Below are 15,285 nucleotides of genomic sequence, written 5' to 3' on the forward strand. Positions count from 1 at the left end.
TATGATTACTTTAATAAACAAATGGTAGGTTCTTGCCCTCCATCCCCTCACACTGTTTCTGCAATAGAATTATTGCTTTCTTTTCCATTTGGTGAGCAATGAACAATAACTTCAGTAAGAATAAAAAGTTGATCAAGCAAATTAATCAGGGAAAGGCTGAGGCTAATCTTGGTATTTCACCATGCTGGCAGTTAGTGGCATCGGTCTCATTTGTATTCCTCCTCTGTCTAAAATCTATTTATTCACATGTGTGGAAATGAATGAATTAGAACGGTCGGAAATTCAGTTCTTGTAGAAGTGGAGAATTAATAACGTTGGGTAAGCAAAAGCAACAGCGCTATGTAAACTCTCTCACTGTGCTCTCAACAGCACATGGCATAGATTGCTGAAATTGTGAATTGGGAAGTTATAAGATTGGAATACCTCCTGTTAGGAGGTTAGGAGACAACAAAGGCTTTTTTGCACAAGTAACTAAGATTTGAGCTCACTTGCAGAGGTGACTGTATAGCATTACATAAACCTATTTACTGTCTGTGTTGTGTTTTTTTTTAGTTAATTAACCAAAAGTCCACAAAAGAAGTCACCAAGATGAAATATGACCTGCCCTATAGTTCACAAACCTACGACCTTTTCAATAGGAAACTTTTCTAATTTAAAAAGTGACTTAGTATAAAATACACTCTCCAAGCTAGAAGATCTGCATTCCTAGTTGTATTTGAAAATCATGTCTCGTAACTAGAGTGAAAAAACTAGTGGACCTCTTTTTTTCCTGTTAATTAAGACAGACTGAGATAGAGCATAAGGATTTTGTGTACTACCAAAAGGAACATTTACTAAAGACTTGTGATTTTAATTTTAATAAATCCATTTAAGATGAAATAAATTACAGAATGGTCAATCAGAATACCATCTGAAAGAAGTGGAAAATTCATGGCTTGAGTAAAAAAAAAAAAAAAAAAAAAAGATGATTTGACTTTGCATATAGAAGCCAACCTCAACTCTCAAGCTTGGAGCCTGCACAACCGTTCTGTCCACAGAGCCTGAGCAAAACCTAAGAACAACACAGCATGCAAAGGGATCATCCGGGTTTCTGAGTCGTATCCCATGCTATCTCAAGCAAAAGCATTGAATAGTCCCTTTCATAAACCAAACAAGATCCAGTCTTGAAACTTGTTTTGTTTGCTTTCCCACTAAAAAAAATAAATTAAATTGGTCAGAATTCAGGGGCTTACTTCCCTGTTCAGCAAAAATTACACTGCCTAAAGTAACACTCCCTAAGCAAACGTAACTGTATTTTCTTAAGTACTTTATTAAGATGAACATAATATAAACTAAAGGCCGGTAATAGATAATGGAAGAAATCCACTTAGCATTTTTCCCCTTTGTTTATGTGTTTTCTTCCTCTTCTTTCATTTGTCATTTTCCCTGTTTTCTTCTGTGTAGACTCTGTAATTGGACTAGGAAAAAAAGTATTTCGACACAATGTATTTTACCTTTTAAGCCTGTACGTAATCTCTGTCTTGCAGAAGTTTTTCTATGCCTGTATAAGAACTGAAATAAAAAATGAGCAAAAAGGGTTATTTAGAAGGAAACAGAAGGCAGATCTCTCTCCACCTCAGAAGTCCTTGAATGCCTTTCACCACCCCTCCTGAGAGACACCTGAAGTGTAGGTAGCCCAGAGGGGCTTGTCACAAGCTTGTGATGCCTGTGGCAAGTGCACATATGGGAACTGATGCTCTTCCATCACTAACACATTTCCTGAATGTATCCAACTGTCCTTCTTTCAGAAATCTGTCTCCTTTGTAATTGTTTATCACAGAAAGACAAAGAAAGCCAAGATAACTCCAGTTAAACTGACCTTAGTTAATGAACCTTCTAACTTCATTGACACTACTGTGGAAAACTGGCCACTGCCATCACCCTCTAATTGGGAAGTAATTTTACTTCTGAACTGAATACTCACTATCACTTGAAATCCTTCCCCACCCCCACTGTGCTCAAGACTGTACCAAGGTCTTACCAAGGTAAGAAAATGATCTTCAGAGTCCCATGATTTTAACAGCCTCTGTACAGACATCACTGTTAACTCATGTACTGATTAACTAAAATATCAAAACAATGAAGGGACTTAATCATGAAATGTCCATTAACTTCAATAAGAGGTTCCATAACTAAGTCTGCCACCAATACCGTTCTGTAGTTTACTTTTTTTTTTAAAACCAAATTCTTTGCACTTAACTAGAGAAAAAAAGAAAAAATACATATTTTGCATAAGTTCTAGCAACAGAAAAGGTATCTTCAGGCTGGCTTCATCATCTCAGTTCTGTGAAAGGGACATTATATTTTGCAAAACAAATTATTCTGGAAAAAAATTAAGACATTAACCAATTACAATAATTTAACTGGAATTAAATAATATTTTTACCACCTGAATAAGCTCTGAAAGGATTTAATCCATAAAATACTACAATATAATGGACGTAATTATGAGGTTTAACAATTCTTATAAATTGAGCAGTGCAATTATCTGCACTTCATTAAGTGCACTAACATGTTGGGTAAAATACTGACAATCGTATCACTCAATTTACTGGCCTAAGCAAATGTTCTAATGCATCTCACAGCAAATCCAATATACGAGCAAAATATATTACAATACACCTGCTAGAGCGTACATAAAAGTACTGCCCTCTTCTGGATAGTACCTGAACACAGCAGTGAATAGGGTTCCTGGTTTACAAATTTGTCCTTTATTCCTGTCATCCATGGGAAATTCTAAAAAGTTATTATATGCAACAGGGACAGCACTGAAGACCTGTGCAGGCTCTGTTGTGTTACACAGCCTTTCATTCTACCATGTAAACCTGTTTTCATGGTATTCATGCTAAACTTTAATAAAATTGAGGTTATTTATTTCCTGGACAGCATGATACCATTCTGTCTCATCCTTCTAGGGCCTTGTCTAGTAAAGCTGCCGCTATGGGTTTATCTGCATCCCAGGTAGCACTGGTGAAGTTTAATAAGATTAAATTCTCTCAAAGGTTATAGTCTCTCTTAGAAGTTCTGGGATGTGAACAGTGTTTTAAGAGGAACAGGCTGTGCAGAAGAGAAATATACAGACACACCCCCAGATAAAGGAAAAGAATTAAAGGGGAAGGTGGGACTGCCTACAAAAACAAATAACTTGACCACAAAGTTAGGACTTTTTGTTCCCATTTTTGAAAGAAAGTAGACCTTGCCTTGATACTCCTGAAAACAGATGTGGTTGCTCTTAATTTAGAGCACATTTACATCCACAAGATTAATGGCATCCTGCAAATGACATTGATCATTTAATGACAATTAAGCATTCCCAGAATAAATGTTTGCAGGAATCATTGAGACGTTAGTGTAGTTTTTTCTTATCATGCATGCATTTCAATGGACTCACTTCTCAATTTCTGTATAGTATTGTCTAGTATGTACATGGCAGTAAGTTTACTGGATGCATACAGCCACAGCACTACATAGGGATTTATCCTCATGACATCTCTGTTACTCAAGGGTATTGTTTTGTAATGCATTTTCTTGATTAATTGTCTAGTCAAAATATCCCACTTTAATTAGCAACATTAAAGAAAGAGACCAACAGTTTTTTTAGAATTTCAGCATTTAAAACAATTAGTTCTATTTCAGTTTCTTCTGAAAAGTGATGAAAAGCCACTAATCATTCTATATTGAAGAAATGCTAAAAAGTAGAGGAACAAGTAACACAGAAAGTGTTTCCATCACAGAAAGTCTTTGAGAGGACAGTGTTTTGAACTAAGAGATAGTTTGTTTTCTAGTCAGAGAAAAAATAATATATATTTTTTAAAATCTGTAAGGTTTCACAATATGCATACTTCTACCATCCCAATTTAAAGTGGTGGTATCACAGCTTGTAATTTGCATAAGAATCATGCATTTCTACAAGAAAAAAAATCAATGTAGGAGACTTTCCAACTATGTTCATGAAACATACACATATGCCTGTTTTTTCTGGAATGAGTAATAGTAATTATCTGAAATATTCTATCCTTTGAACAGAATTCGTTGGAGCTCTGTGGGCAGTTCATTAGGTAACAGAATTGAAGGAATGACTTGTGGCTGACTAAAGGGGTTACCCCAGTTTGAATGCATGCAGACTCACGCAAGAAAGAGCTGTTACTGCTAAGCTACCCCACTGCATGTTTAATAGCAAATATGTGCTTAGTGTGACTCAGAGCACAATATGGCCCCCTGCTCTTCAACACAAGAAAGAAAAGAAATAAAATGAAGATGAGAAGGTCTCTTTGACATTTCCAGATATTCTTAGCTTGTAATCTTGCAAAAATATTGTCAGCCTTGTAACATTCAACTCATTCAACTCTTCTACATCATGCAGATGAGCAAAGCTCAAGTGTCTTGTATTAGCACAGCATATTAAAAATAGCAGTCAGTGACAACTGCAAACTTTTGTTTCTCATGCAGGTCCCGGATACTTCTTTATTGAAGGTGTGGGGAGGAAAAACTATAACAAGAAGGGAAAGTCATAAAGAGATAAAACAAGAGTGAAGGTCCTGCTGGTAAGGCCCGGAAAACATTGGAATTTACCGTAATATAAAGGAAGAATGATAGTGGACATCTCTCTAGTAAGCCAAGGTTTGGTTTTAAAAAAAAAAAATCCAAAAAAAACCAATTACAATGCTATGTTTGGCAAGTCCTAACAAGTTTTTAAGTCCTAAAACATCTGCCATAAAGCTATAACAGAACGAGGAGACTTGACCATGCACATATCCTACTAGTGAAGATACATTTGTCACACCACAGTACATAACATAATGAGCATAAAGTCACATATCATGTTATGCAAACACACAGAATGACGAATAGTTATTTTCTTGCTTTGCTTTGTCTTCAGAGAAAAAAAAAAAATCACTGTCTGCCTTAACAGCTTCCTAGATCTCAGCAGAACTGCCCAGAAAAGTAGATCATATATCATGTACATGCACTATTTATTAACAGAGTTTGGCCCAAGGAAGGAAGGAAAGATAATTCTTGGTTAGCATTAATCTTTATGATTATTTTTTTCATATAGATACTACCATTTAGCCAAAATTGATTAAAATCTTGAAAACAAAGTTTCAGTTGTATTTGTTCATTTTTTCTTTTTAATATGAGAAGACATAATTGCAAAGCCATCAGACGAAACACTCATTTTTTGTTTCATTTTACAGCTTTTTCAAAATAAAATGATAGTGAAATATGAACAAAACATGCTTCAGATGAACTGTAATGCAAAGTTTGTACAAAAAATGTAACACAACTTCCCTGTCTCAATTCGTAATGAAATTATCAGTTGTCAAAAGTTCTGAAGAGAGAGAAATTCTGAATTTCATTTAGGACTAATATAATACTTGAAAGACTTTAGTTCCCTGTTACATGGGCTTTCTATGTGACTTGAATCAGTGGTTTCACATACAGTTGTATGGTAACACGAGTTCAACATAGCACATGTTGAAAGCCACTAACTTTCACCCTCAAACTACCAGGACTGCAGGCTCAGTAGCAGATAGTATGATCCTACATAATAGGGAAATGTATGAGTTCAAAGCACCTTGAAGAATAAATGCATTCATGAGGGCCATATATTTATACAAGATACATGTATAAGGTAAGATCAAATCTCTCCGCGTTATGTTATTAGTAGTACTTACATAGAAAGTAACACTAGTTACTACCAAAACATGTATATCAGCCTCGCAAATAGAAAATTAAAGTTCGTAATAGAGTTTTTAGAAGAAAGACTTGAGGAACTTGGGTTCAATAGGCAGAAATTCGGGGTGGGGAGGGGGAAGGGACTCCTAAGGATCAAAAACAGTGAACAGAAAGAAACAGTCAAAATTCAACACTGGAAAAGGTCAACAAACTTGAGCTCTAGAACTGCCTACTGGGGCTTAGTTTGTATAACACAACGCTCTTCAAAAAAAGGGGGTGGGAGAGTATTGAGGAGAAATATTGGAAAATTTGAAGATGGTATAAAATTATTTGAAATAAACAAGAGCAGAGAGAGGAGACAGAGTATTCACAAAGCTAGATAAACAAGTATATCATAGAAAAATATTGACTATTGACAAATGCAAGGGAGCGCACACTGGTAAGAATACCTGGAATTGTTCACACACATCATTGAGTTCTAAATCAGCTGTAGACATTTTTAATAAACCTTGAGTGTCAGAACAGATAGCTTTTGGAAATAATTTGTTTGATACCCAGCAGCCAACAGAAAAAGCTTACAATTTGTCAGGATGTATAAAGAATGGGGCTGAGAATAAAAATGAGATTACAATGACACTACATAAATCAATACTAAGGTTTTACTTGGAGTGTTCAGACATGGCTACGTAGCTTGACAGAGATATAAATGAAATAAGGGATCTAGAAAATGACAACAAAAACAATTAAACTGCAATTACTTCATATCTTCTAACCCAGAGTTAAGATAAATAAGAAGGCATGCTATGAAGGAGGTTAACTGGATTCTCCTGCATACCATTTGTAGCACCAAAATTAGAGGATATTCAATGATTGACGTTAAAATGATAACAAGAAGAAATTATAATGGATATAAATTTTCATGCTTCAGGAAATCTAAGCATCAACCACTAAACATCTGGGGTTACAGAACACTCCTTGGATGGGTAACTCTGCCAGTGACTGATAAGTAAGATTTTGATATCTTTCTCTTCCATGTAACTGAGGCCATCAGTGGAGGCAAGATATTGACCAGTGGTGTCTGACTCGGTCTGACAGTTCCAGTGCTTCATTGTTTAAACTTCACCCACAGATCATGAAAGAGCTGATACTAAGTGTATATTGGTAGTATTCATTAATGAGGCATTTCTCACACACAATTTTTAAGAGGTACAATTCTCCAGGTAGAAAGGAAAGCTGCAAAAATGCTAAACATTTGAAACTACTAGAAACCATTTGAAGACAGGACAGAAAAATGCTATTTTCTCAGCAAACTCAAGAACCAGAAACTTCTCTTTACCAGATGTTACTTCGTAATGTGAATGAAACAGTTACTAACTCTAGACTAGTGAAGCACAACCAAGATTACAGTTCAAATACTGTGAACTCTTTGACATTTTAAAAAAAAAAAAAAGAACAGATAAATACAGCCCAAGCCCATATCACCATGCTCCTTCCTGTCACATTTGCTCGGATAATGCTCTTAAATACAGGCTTTCCTTACAAAAGCAAAACCATTAAATGTTGGCAAAGTTTGCTCACACAGACTCTGATCAAGGCTGTGCTATGGTCTGCATATTCAATCCCCAATTCATGTTGGACTCACAACAATCATTCACATCACTGCAATACAAAAGGTGCCATGCTGAATCTTGGGTGAAAATAGGCTTTCTGCAGAAATGACAGTAACAGGAGTTTATAAAAAGAATAAAGAACAAAGGAGTTCTTAGTCAGTTCTTGATAAAGGAGGAAAAACACTCACTCATTGCAGAATTTGTGAAGCTTCTGGGACTTATTATTGATGGATTTATTTATTTTTTTTTAAGAAGTTAAGCACAACCAACATGGAAAATAAGCTGTCACTGTATTTCCCATAGTTCTCCTCTGTCTTGCACCACAGCAAAATCATAATGCAAAAACCAATCACGGGCAGCTTTATTCAGACTGCAAATCATATCGTATGTCCTCGATGCTTTCCCTTCTAGTATCCCCTTTACAAATACTTTCACTTACAACAAGAATATCCACTGGGATTAACTCTGTTAAAATCCACTTCCTGTTAATGGGATTCTGTGAAATTTGGTCATAAACAACTAGAATGGATATATTTTGATTCAGACATTTCCTAAATATGCTTTCACAGGAGTTTTTTCATTATGTGTGAATTATTTGCACTGGGACTCCTTCTAGCAAAGAAGAGTCACAGAATCTAAGAGAAGCTACAGGCTCAACAGTAATATATACTAATACACAGAACAGCAGCACTTGAGAAATATAATTTCTGTCATCGCCATGATCTAATGGTACATGAATGCTTCTATATTTTTCCTACCTTTTATTTCAGAAATTTCAATAACAGTTTATATGTCCAGAAAGCACCCTTTTAATCATAGAGGTCTCCAGCATAGTATAGACTACATATTAAGCGGTAGTTCATAAATTTTGGCCAACATTTTGTAGTGAACTTCCTTTCAGAAAGATTTCTCTTAATAATTTAAACCTCAGATAAATATATCAGTATCCCTTAGTACTTTTTAAATTCTTTTCACATCTAATATTAACAAGCACACCTTACACCTTATTTGAAATGGTTTCCCTGAAACTACTGACTTCAGTTTATGGACACTGAAACTTGCAACTGCTGCAAAGGGCTCCGCATTTGAAAAACCACTTCATGAAAATGCATATTTATTATGAATGTCACATACTATATTTCAATAAAAGTATGCTTTTAATCTTTTAAGGTTGCTTTCTTAAAATTATCATCAATACATTTATAATTTTGTTTTAATTTTTACATCTAAAAATCTTGAACTACAGACCATGACTAACTTAAAAGGTTCTACAAACAAGCCATTGCACTAAAAGCACTGGTATTCATGTGAAGTAAAAACAAAAAACACTCATAAGGTCCAATGACTTCTATAGCACTTACAGGAGTAAGCTGAACATGTGAGTATACACATAAAGGTGCAGCAGTCCTTCATATTATAATGAGATTTTAACATTTATTTTTCAGAGTTTTCTAAATGTTCTAAATTCACCACAGCAGGCATCACCGAGGAAACATACTGGTCCTATCTCTGAGGACCTTATTTGTCTCGGCTCTCCAAGAGCTGACCGCTACAAGCAAAATGAAATCAGCTTCAGACTCCAAAGAAATTAAATACCACAGCTATTTGGTAACTGTACCATACAAAAATAGCTAATGAGCTCAGTCCTGACCACAGCTCACACCCTAGCTGGCATGAAACGATAAATATCAGTGGGCAGAACCAGGAAGTGTGAGGTCTTCCTACTCTGAGCCTTGTTGGCAGCCTCAGAGACCATCTTCCGATGCACTTCATCCTCTGCTAAACCCCATGAGATTCAGGGAAGTATTCATTGACTTCCTTCAGTTTCAGGCACATACGTAAGTCCCTATTTCTTCCCCAAGGCTTCTTTCCACAATCAAATTACAAATTGTCTCCTGTGGAATAAAAATAATTTGTACAAGTAGGGAAACAAGTTGAAGTGTTTAGAATACAAGCACATCCCTGGTAGCATAGGGATGGAATCTATCCCTAGCTTTAGACTAAAGCCTCTTTGGGACCCTCTTTGTCAACTCACATAACTACTTAGTTCACTCCATAAGTACTAAAGCATAACGCTGGTTTCAAATATGTGACAATATTGCTTAGACAATCCATGAAAAAAATATATTGCTTGTAAATTGCATAGGCTTCTTTGTAACTGTTTCTGGCATTTGTCATAGTACCTTAAAAGGGCCCCCTATGAGGGATATTATTGCTGGAATTGGCCACAGGAATAATAAATCTGAACAGAATACAACTCTTTAAACCTCATCAGTGAATCTGTGCTGGTTAAGGAAGCAAGGTTGGCTACGTAAATTTCGTCAATACAGTCTACTCTACGGTACATAATCTTTGTGGCAGGTACAAAACCCAGTTCTACAGAAGCTTTCTGCCTTTTTTTTTTCTCCCTCCGCTGTAGCTAGTGGGCTTTCTACAGGGGGTTTAAAAAAGTTTCTCAACTAATTGACTGAAGAAGAAGCCCCTCCAGAGCTATTAGAGATCTAAAGAAGTCCCTCTTCCAACAAACACTGGAGGGTCAAAGAGTATACTAGGAAAGTATGCTTACTGCTCCAAGATACCTCCCTAAAACAATAGAGAAAAAAAACATGTAATTAAAGACGAGTAATATTATATTGATTAGCATTACTGAAAGAAATGTAAATGGTCCTTCATTATAAATCTCTAAAAATTACACTGTTCTTTATGAGGTACTAATTGGTACAAATATTCAAAACTGCTGGAATAATTTTCAATGTTTTGCAATATTAATACACCTACCATCTGATTTTGTAATTTTTCAAACATTACTTTGAAGCTCCTGTAGCCAATTATATAGTGTTATTATTAATTACAGCTTGCAGCTTGAATACTCGTTATCAATAGAGTTCAGTTGCCTAAATATAAAAGTAAAACTAGAAATTGAATTAAACTGTTTCCCCTTTGTGAAGTATGTTAGAATATTATTAGTTGTGAAAATTAATTTGTTAAGTTTGAAACCAGTCTTTAAAGCAGAAGTAACTCCTGGGAAAAGGTTATATATATTGTGTTTCTTCAATTTTCATGCAGCAAGATTTTTTAATCTTACATTAAACAACATCTTTGAGGGGGTGCAAAAAAAAAAAAAGTCTATTCATCAGCTTACTTAAGGAGATATAAAAAACTTCAGCTTTATGTCAAAGGTATACAAAGATTACTGCAGGAATTGTGAATTAATCTTAACAGCAATCCAGCTTATTCATTTCTAAATCATCAATGAATAATATAATTGGAGAGGAAAGTTTACATACCCTTAAGTTTTATTTTCCTGCTCAATCTTCCCTCCCCACTTCCCACTAAACTTTCACTTTATCCATTGAAAGCTTTAGAAGTCCAAAAGATAATAAAGGTAAGAATAATTCTCCAATAATTTGGAGAAAAGCAGAGATAAAATGCACAACTATAGACATACAAAAAAACAGACAAGAGACGAAGTTGAAGTAAGAACTATGTCAAAGAAATGTCACAGACCATTCTCCATGAACACAAAATATAGTTAGCTATGTTAAAGTCTGAAACAATTTAAATAAAGCTACTGTAGCATTCATTCGGTACATGTATTCATTATAATTAGGTATATAGTTATCGATGTGACTGTAATGGTAAAATGTTATAAAGGATCATAAAGTAACTGTGGTCCCTTCTCAGAAAAATGCTATTGCTGCAATATACTAGGGTAAAGGGAGTAGGTAAAACTACAAAACCTGTTCCTAAAAACAAACATTCAAGGGTTTTCATTCAACTGTTCAACATTCAATTGTTCTCTTCTGGAGTAAAGCTGCTATGAAGTTATGTCATTTTGGCCCATCTGTTCCTAAATCCTCTTTGTTGGCTCCTTTACACATCTGGCAAGACATGCAAAACTGACTTGGGAAAAAGGGGCAAGCAATGCTGAAGTTCCCCACCTCTTTATCATTTTTACTTCCTCTTCTGATAATTTCATAAGTATTTCACTGCCGGTACCCATCAGTGCATGTGTCAATTTTCTGTGGATCACTAGTGGGGATAAAATCTGTCATGCAGCATTACATATACTATTTGTGCATTTGTTATATTTTCCAGAACCATCATTACACTAACTGAGCAAGTACTCTGACCCCAAAGAGATTTTTCTAAACCAAATGTTTTTGTATTCTGTAAGAAAAGTGAAAAGAATCCCATGATTTTCTCTCTGGTGGTAAATTCATTTGGTAACTAATAGCAGGGGGAATGAACCATTAAAAGAAGTCTGATTAGAGACTTTTCAACATTTATTTTGCCAAACATCATTAACAGCAAAGTAAATAGAAGAGCAATATTCAGCATGACAGTTTAATGAGGACTTTGTAAAATATGCTTCCTTTTTTTTCCCTTTTTATTTTCTCTCAGTGAGTCAGGTTTCTCTCAGTTCAATGCTTAAACTCTTAAACATTATCATTTTGTATTAATTAATTCCTCTGGCCAATGTACCAAAATTATTTGATCATGATGCCAAAATTATTATAGTGATATCATTGATTAACTTTGTAATGGGAGTAGAAAATTCTGTATATTTAATCCCCGTCTTCAAACAATAATGCATGGAAGAATGCATTGGAATAAGTACCATCCCCTACTCTCCTTACAATCATTGTCATGTAAAATATTTAATTTCCAGCTATGCTTTGCCCAAGACAGGATCTTTGTCATTAAAATGAGAGCAGATTTTGATATGTAATATATTCTCTGACATGTCAGGGTGGCAGCACTTTGACCTTTTCAGTATTCCACATTTCATTTGGGAGCCTGCCCCTTCTTTTCTGCTTCTGTTACTGAATAGAAGCTTAACAGAGGTCCAATCAAACAGAAACTAGAGGCAGAGAGTCAAGAACATGACAAATAAGTACCTGAAATTATAAGTACATGAAATTAATCTATTTTAAGAATATTTAAAACCCTAGCCCTTCTTAGTTCTTATTTGACTGGAGGAAACTTTAAAAAAACTAACAAATAAACAACAACAACCACAAAAAAGAACCCCCAAAAACCCAATTATTCTGTTTATATTTTCAAAACTTCTATCTCATATGTCCTCTCAGACACCGAACTTTTTTCAGAAATTAATATATTAATTTCTTTCTCATCTTTTCCTCAATTTATTGCTTACCATTATGCTTATCTTCACATTCATTTTACTTCCAGTTGATTTGCTTATCTTAAACAGGATGTAAAGTACTCAGAAAGGAGCTGAGCTCTCCTATGCATTTGTATGCCAGCAGCACAGGGTGAGCAATGTCCCGATCAGGTTCTTTTAACACATGGTTTATTAACATAGAGCTGTACATTTTGCTGTTTTGTGTGCAGTCTTATACTATGTGATGATTTTTATAAACCTACCTAGACTCTAGTCTCAAACCTCATAATTAGATGCTATTCAAACTTTCCATTTTAAAAGCATTTCCAGCCCTATGGTTCAGGTGAAAAGTCTGAAGACAGTGGATAATAGAATCAGGCTGGAAGGGACATTAAGAAATCATCCAATCCACCTCCCAGCCCCAAGGAAGAGCTAAGTACATTTATATAATCCCTGAGCAGGTGTTTCTCTAATGCATTCTCCCAGATCCTCAGCAATGGAGGCTCCAAAATGTCCCCAAGCAAGCTGGTTTGATGCTTTAATGTCTTAACCTTTAAAAGTGGCTTTCTCCAAATCTAAAAGGAATCATGCTAGAGATTAATTCTATGTCTTCAGTTCACATACACTGTATCTGGATGAACAAGTGGTCCTCTACCTTTCTATAAAAGTCATTTGTCTATTTGAAAACTTTATTTTCCATCACCTTCCCTTCTCAGTCAACTCTTCTTCAGGCTAATGAACCACCTTGCTCAGTTGCCCCTCATAGACCACCTTTTCAAGCTTTGTGATTGCCTTTGTTCTCGCTTGTGGAGTCTCTTGCCTTTTGTGAAGAGAGGGTCAAAACCTGTACTGAGTCAAAATGCAGTTTAATGCCTGCCAGGCAAATTGGAGGATTACTCAAATTATTTTACAGATGGTATGTCCATCTGCATGTTCCAGTAAACATGGGGAATATAGGCAGGTTATAATTTACTATCATGCTCAGATTATTTTTTGAGATAGTATTTTCTGACCAGTCTTTCTGGATTCCCTCATTGTACGTAGAATCATAGAATGGTTTGGGTTGGAAGAGACCTTAGAGATCATCTAATTTCAACTCCCTGCCATGGGGGGGGGGTACGTGCCAGGCCCCCCCTGCCACAGCTTCCACTGGACTGGGTTGCTCAAAGCCTCATCTAACCTTGCCTTGAACACGTCCAGGGATGGGGCATCCACAACTTCCCTGGGCAACCTGTTCCAGTGTCTAATCACCCGCACAGGAAAAAGATTATTTGTAATAACTAATCTAAATCTACCCTCTTTCAGCTTAAAACCATTATCCCTCATCCTATCACTACACTCCCTGATAAGGAGTGCCTCCCCATCTCTCCTGTAGCCCCCTTCAGGTATTGGAAGGCTGCTATAAGGTCTCCCCGGAGCCTTCTCTTCTCCAGGCTGAACAACCCCAACTGTCCCAGCCGGTCTTAACAGTAGAAGTGTTCAAGTTGTCTAACCATCAAGTACAGATCCTTCTCACTGAAGCACAATGTCTTGAATTTGTATCTTAAATTGCATAGTATTTTTTCAGACCATATCTTCAGTTTTGCACTCTAAGAATCTCTTACAATACACTCCTAGTCCTTCCCAGCTTGAAGTCACCTCCAGATTTTACAAGCATATCCTTCATTCCATGTCCATCTGGACTAAACCTGAAAATATTGGCAAGTACCTGATCCAGCATAAACATCTGCCAAATACCACACAACACATTCTTCCTTTTAAACAGAAAACATTGCTAATGTAACTGAGCAAAATTTTCTAAATAGGTCTGCATCCAGCCTGTGATATTTTCACCTAGATCACAATTCCCAAATTTGCTCAGAAGAATATTGTATATGACAGCTGAGATAACACTACTAAATTCAAGAGACATGATATCAAGTGCTTCTTCTCCAGCTATAAAGCTGTTATCCTGTCAAAGAAAATTATTAGATGGTTTTGAGACTATTTGCTTTTGACAATTCTGCACAGGCTACTGATCATGTCCCTGTGGTTACATATGATTTACCTGATTATTTATTTCAACATTTTTCTAGGAATTAAAAATTACTTGTCTGTCCTGCCTCTCTTCTGCTTTCCTTCTTCAGAACCATTCAAGTCCCTGATACCTGAATTAGTTAGTAAGTTGCCCTGAGCACAGAGGTTACCAAAATCAAGTGCTCTAGTAGACGACATAAGTCACTGGAGAGAGAGAAAAAAAGAAAAAAAAGAAAAAGAAAAAAACACGAATCACCACACTTTTTATGCTTCTTGGTATTACATATAACTTTTAATGTTTAGGACACTCATTCATTATTTTAATTGCTTTGGATTCACAATCTTATTAACAATATTTATTTAATTAATCCTATTAATATTCATTTTTTTTTTATCAAATGTCAATGTTCTTTTTTATTCTAAGGTTGACCAAGATCCAACTGACACAAACTAAAGTCATTGTGATTATAATGAAATCACGGTTGTTGCTCTTGCACCCATCTGAAGAATTCTCATATTTCTGGAAATGGTAAACAGTAAAAAAGTCCTGAGCACTTTAGTTGTCTACTTTCAGGACTCAGCAGAACTGTCTGGGCTGCAGCTGGTTTCAAGAAAGAGTGGTTTTCAGACAGTAAACTACTCAGTGAATGTCTGGGGCAGCCAATCTATTCACTGCTGTATTTTACACAACAGACAAACCATCTCTTTTAGATATGAACTGTGGAAGAATTATCCACGCCTTTGCTAACTCCATATCAAACCATTGTGCTGTAGTCAGCCATGGCTCTCCCATGAAGGTGTTTAGGATCTGACAGC

General features: G+C 35.8%; 1 protein-coding gene across 1 annotated transcript in view; it reads right to left on the reverse strand.

Annotated features, from left to right (window-relative positions):
- Window positions 1–15,285, reverse strand: part of LOC104470132 (metabotropic glutamate receptor 8) — a gene marked incomplete at its 3' end in the record, with an annotated part of 150,870 nt that overhangs the window by 69,399 nt on the left and 66,186 nt on the right. The gene's annotated exons all lie outside the window — the stretch shown is intronic.

This window comes from Pterocles gutturalis, unplaced genomic scaffold (assembly GCF_000699245.1).
Source record: "Pterocles gutturalis isolate BGI_N339 unplaced genomic scaffold, ASM69924v1 scaffold18370, whole genome shotgun sequence".
NCBI lineage: Eukaryota > Metazoa > Chordata > Aves > Pterocliformes > Pteroclidae > Pterocles > Pterocles gutturalis.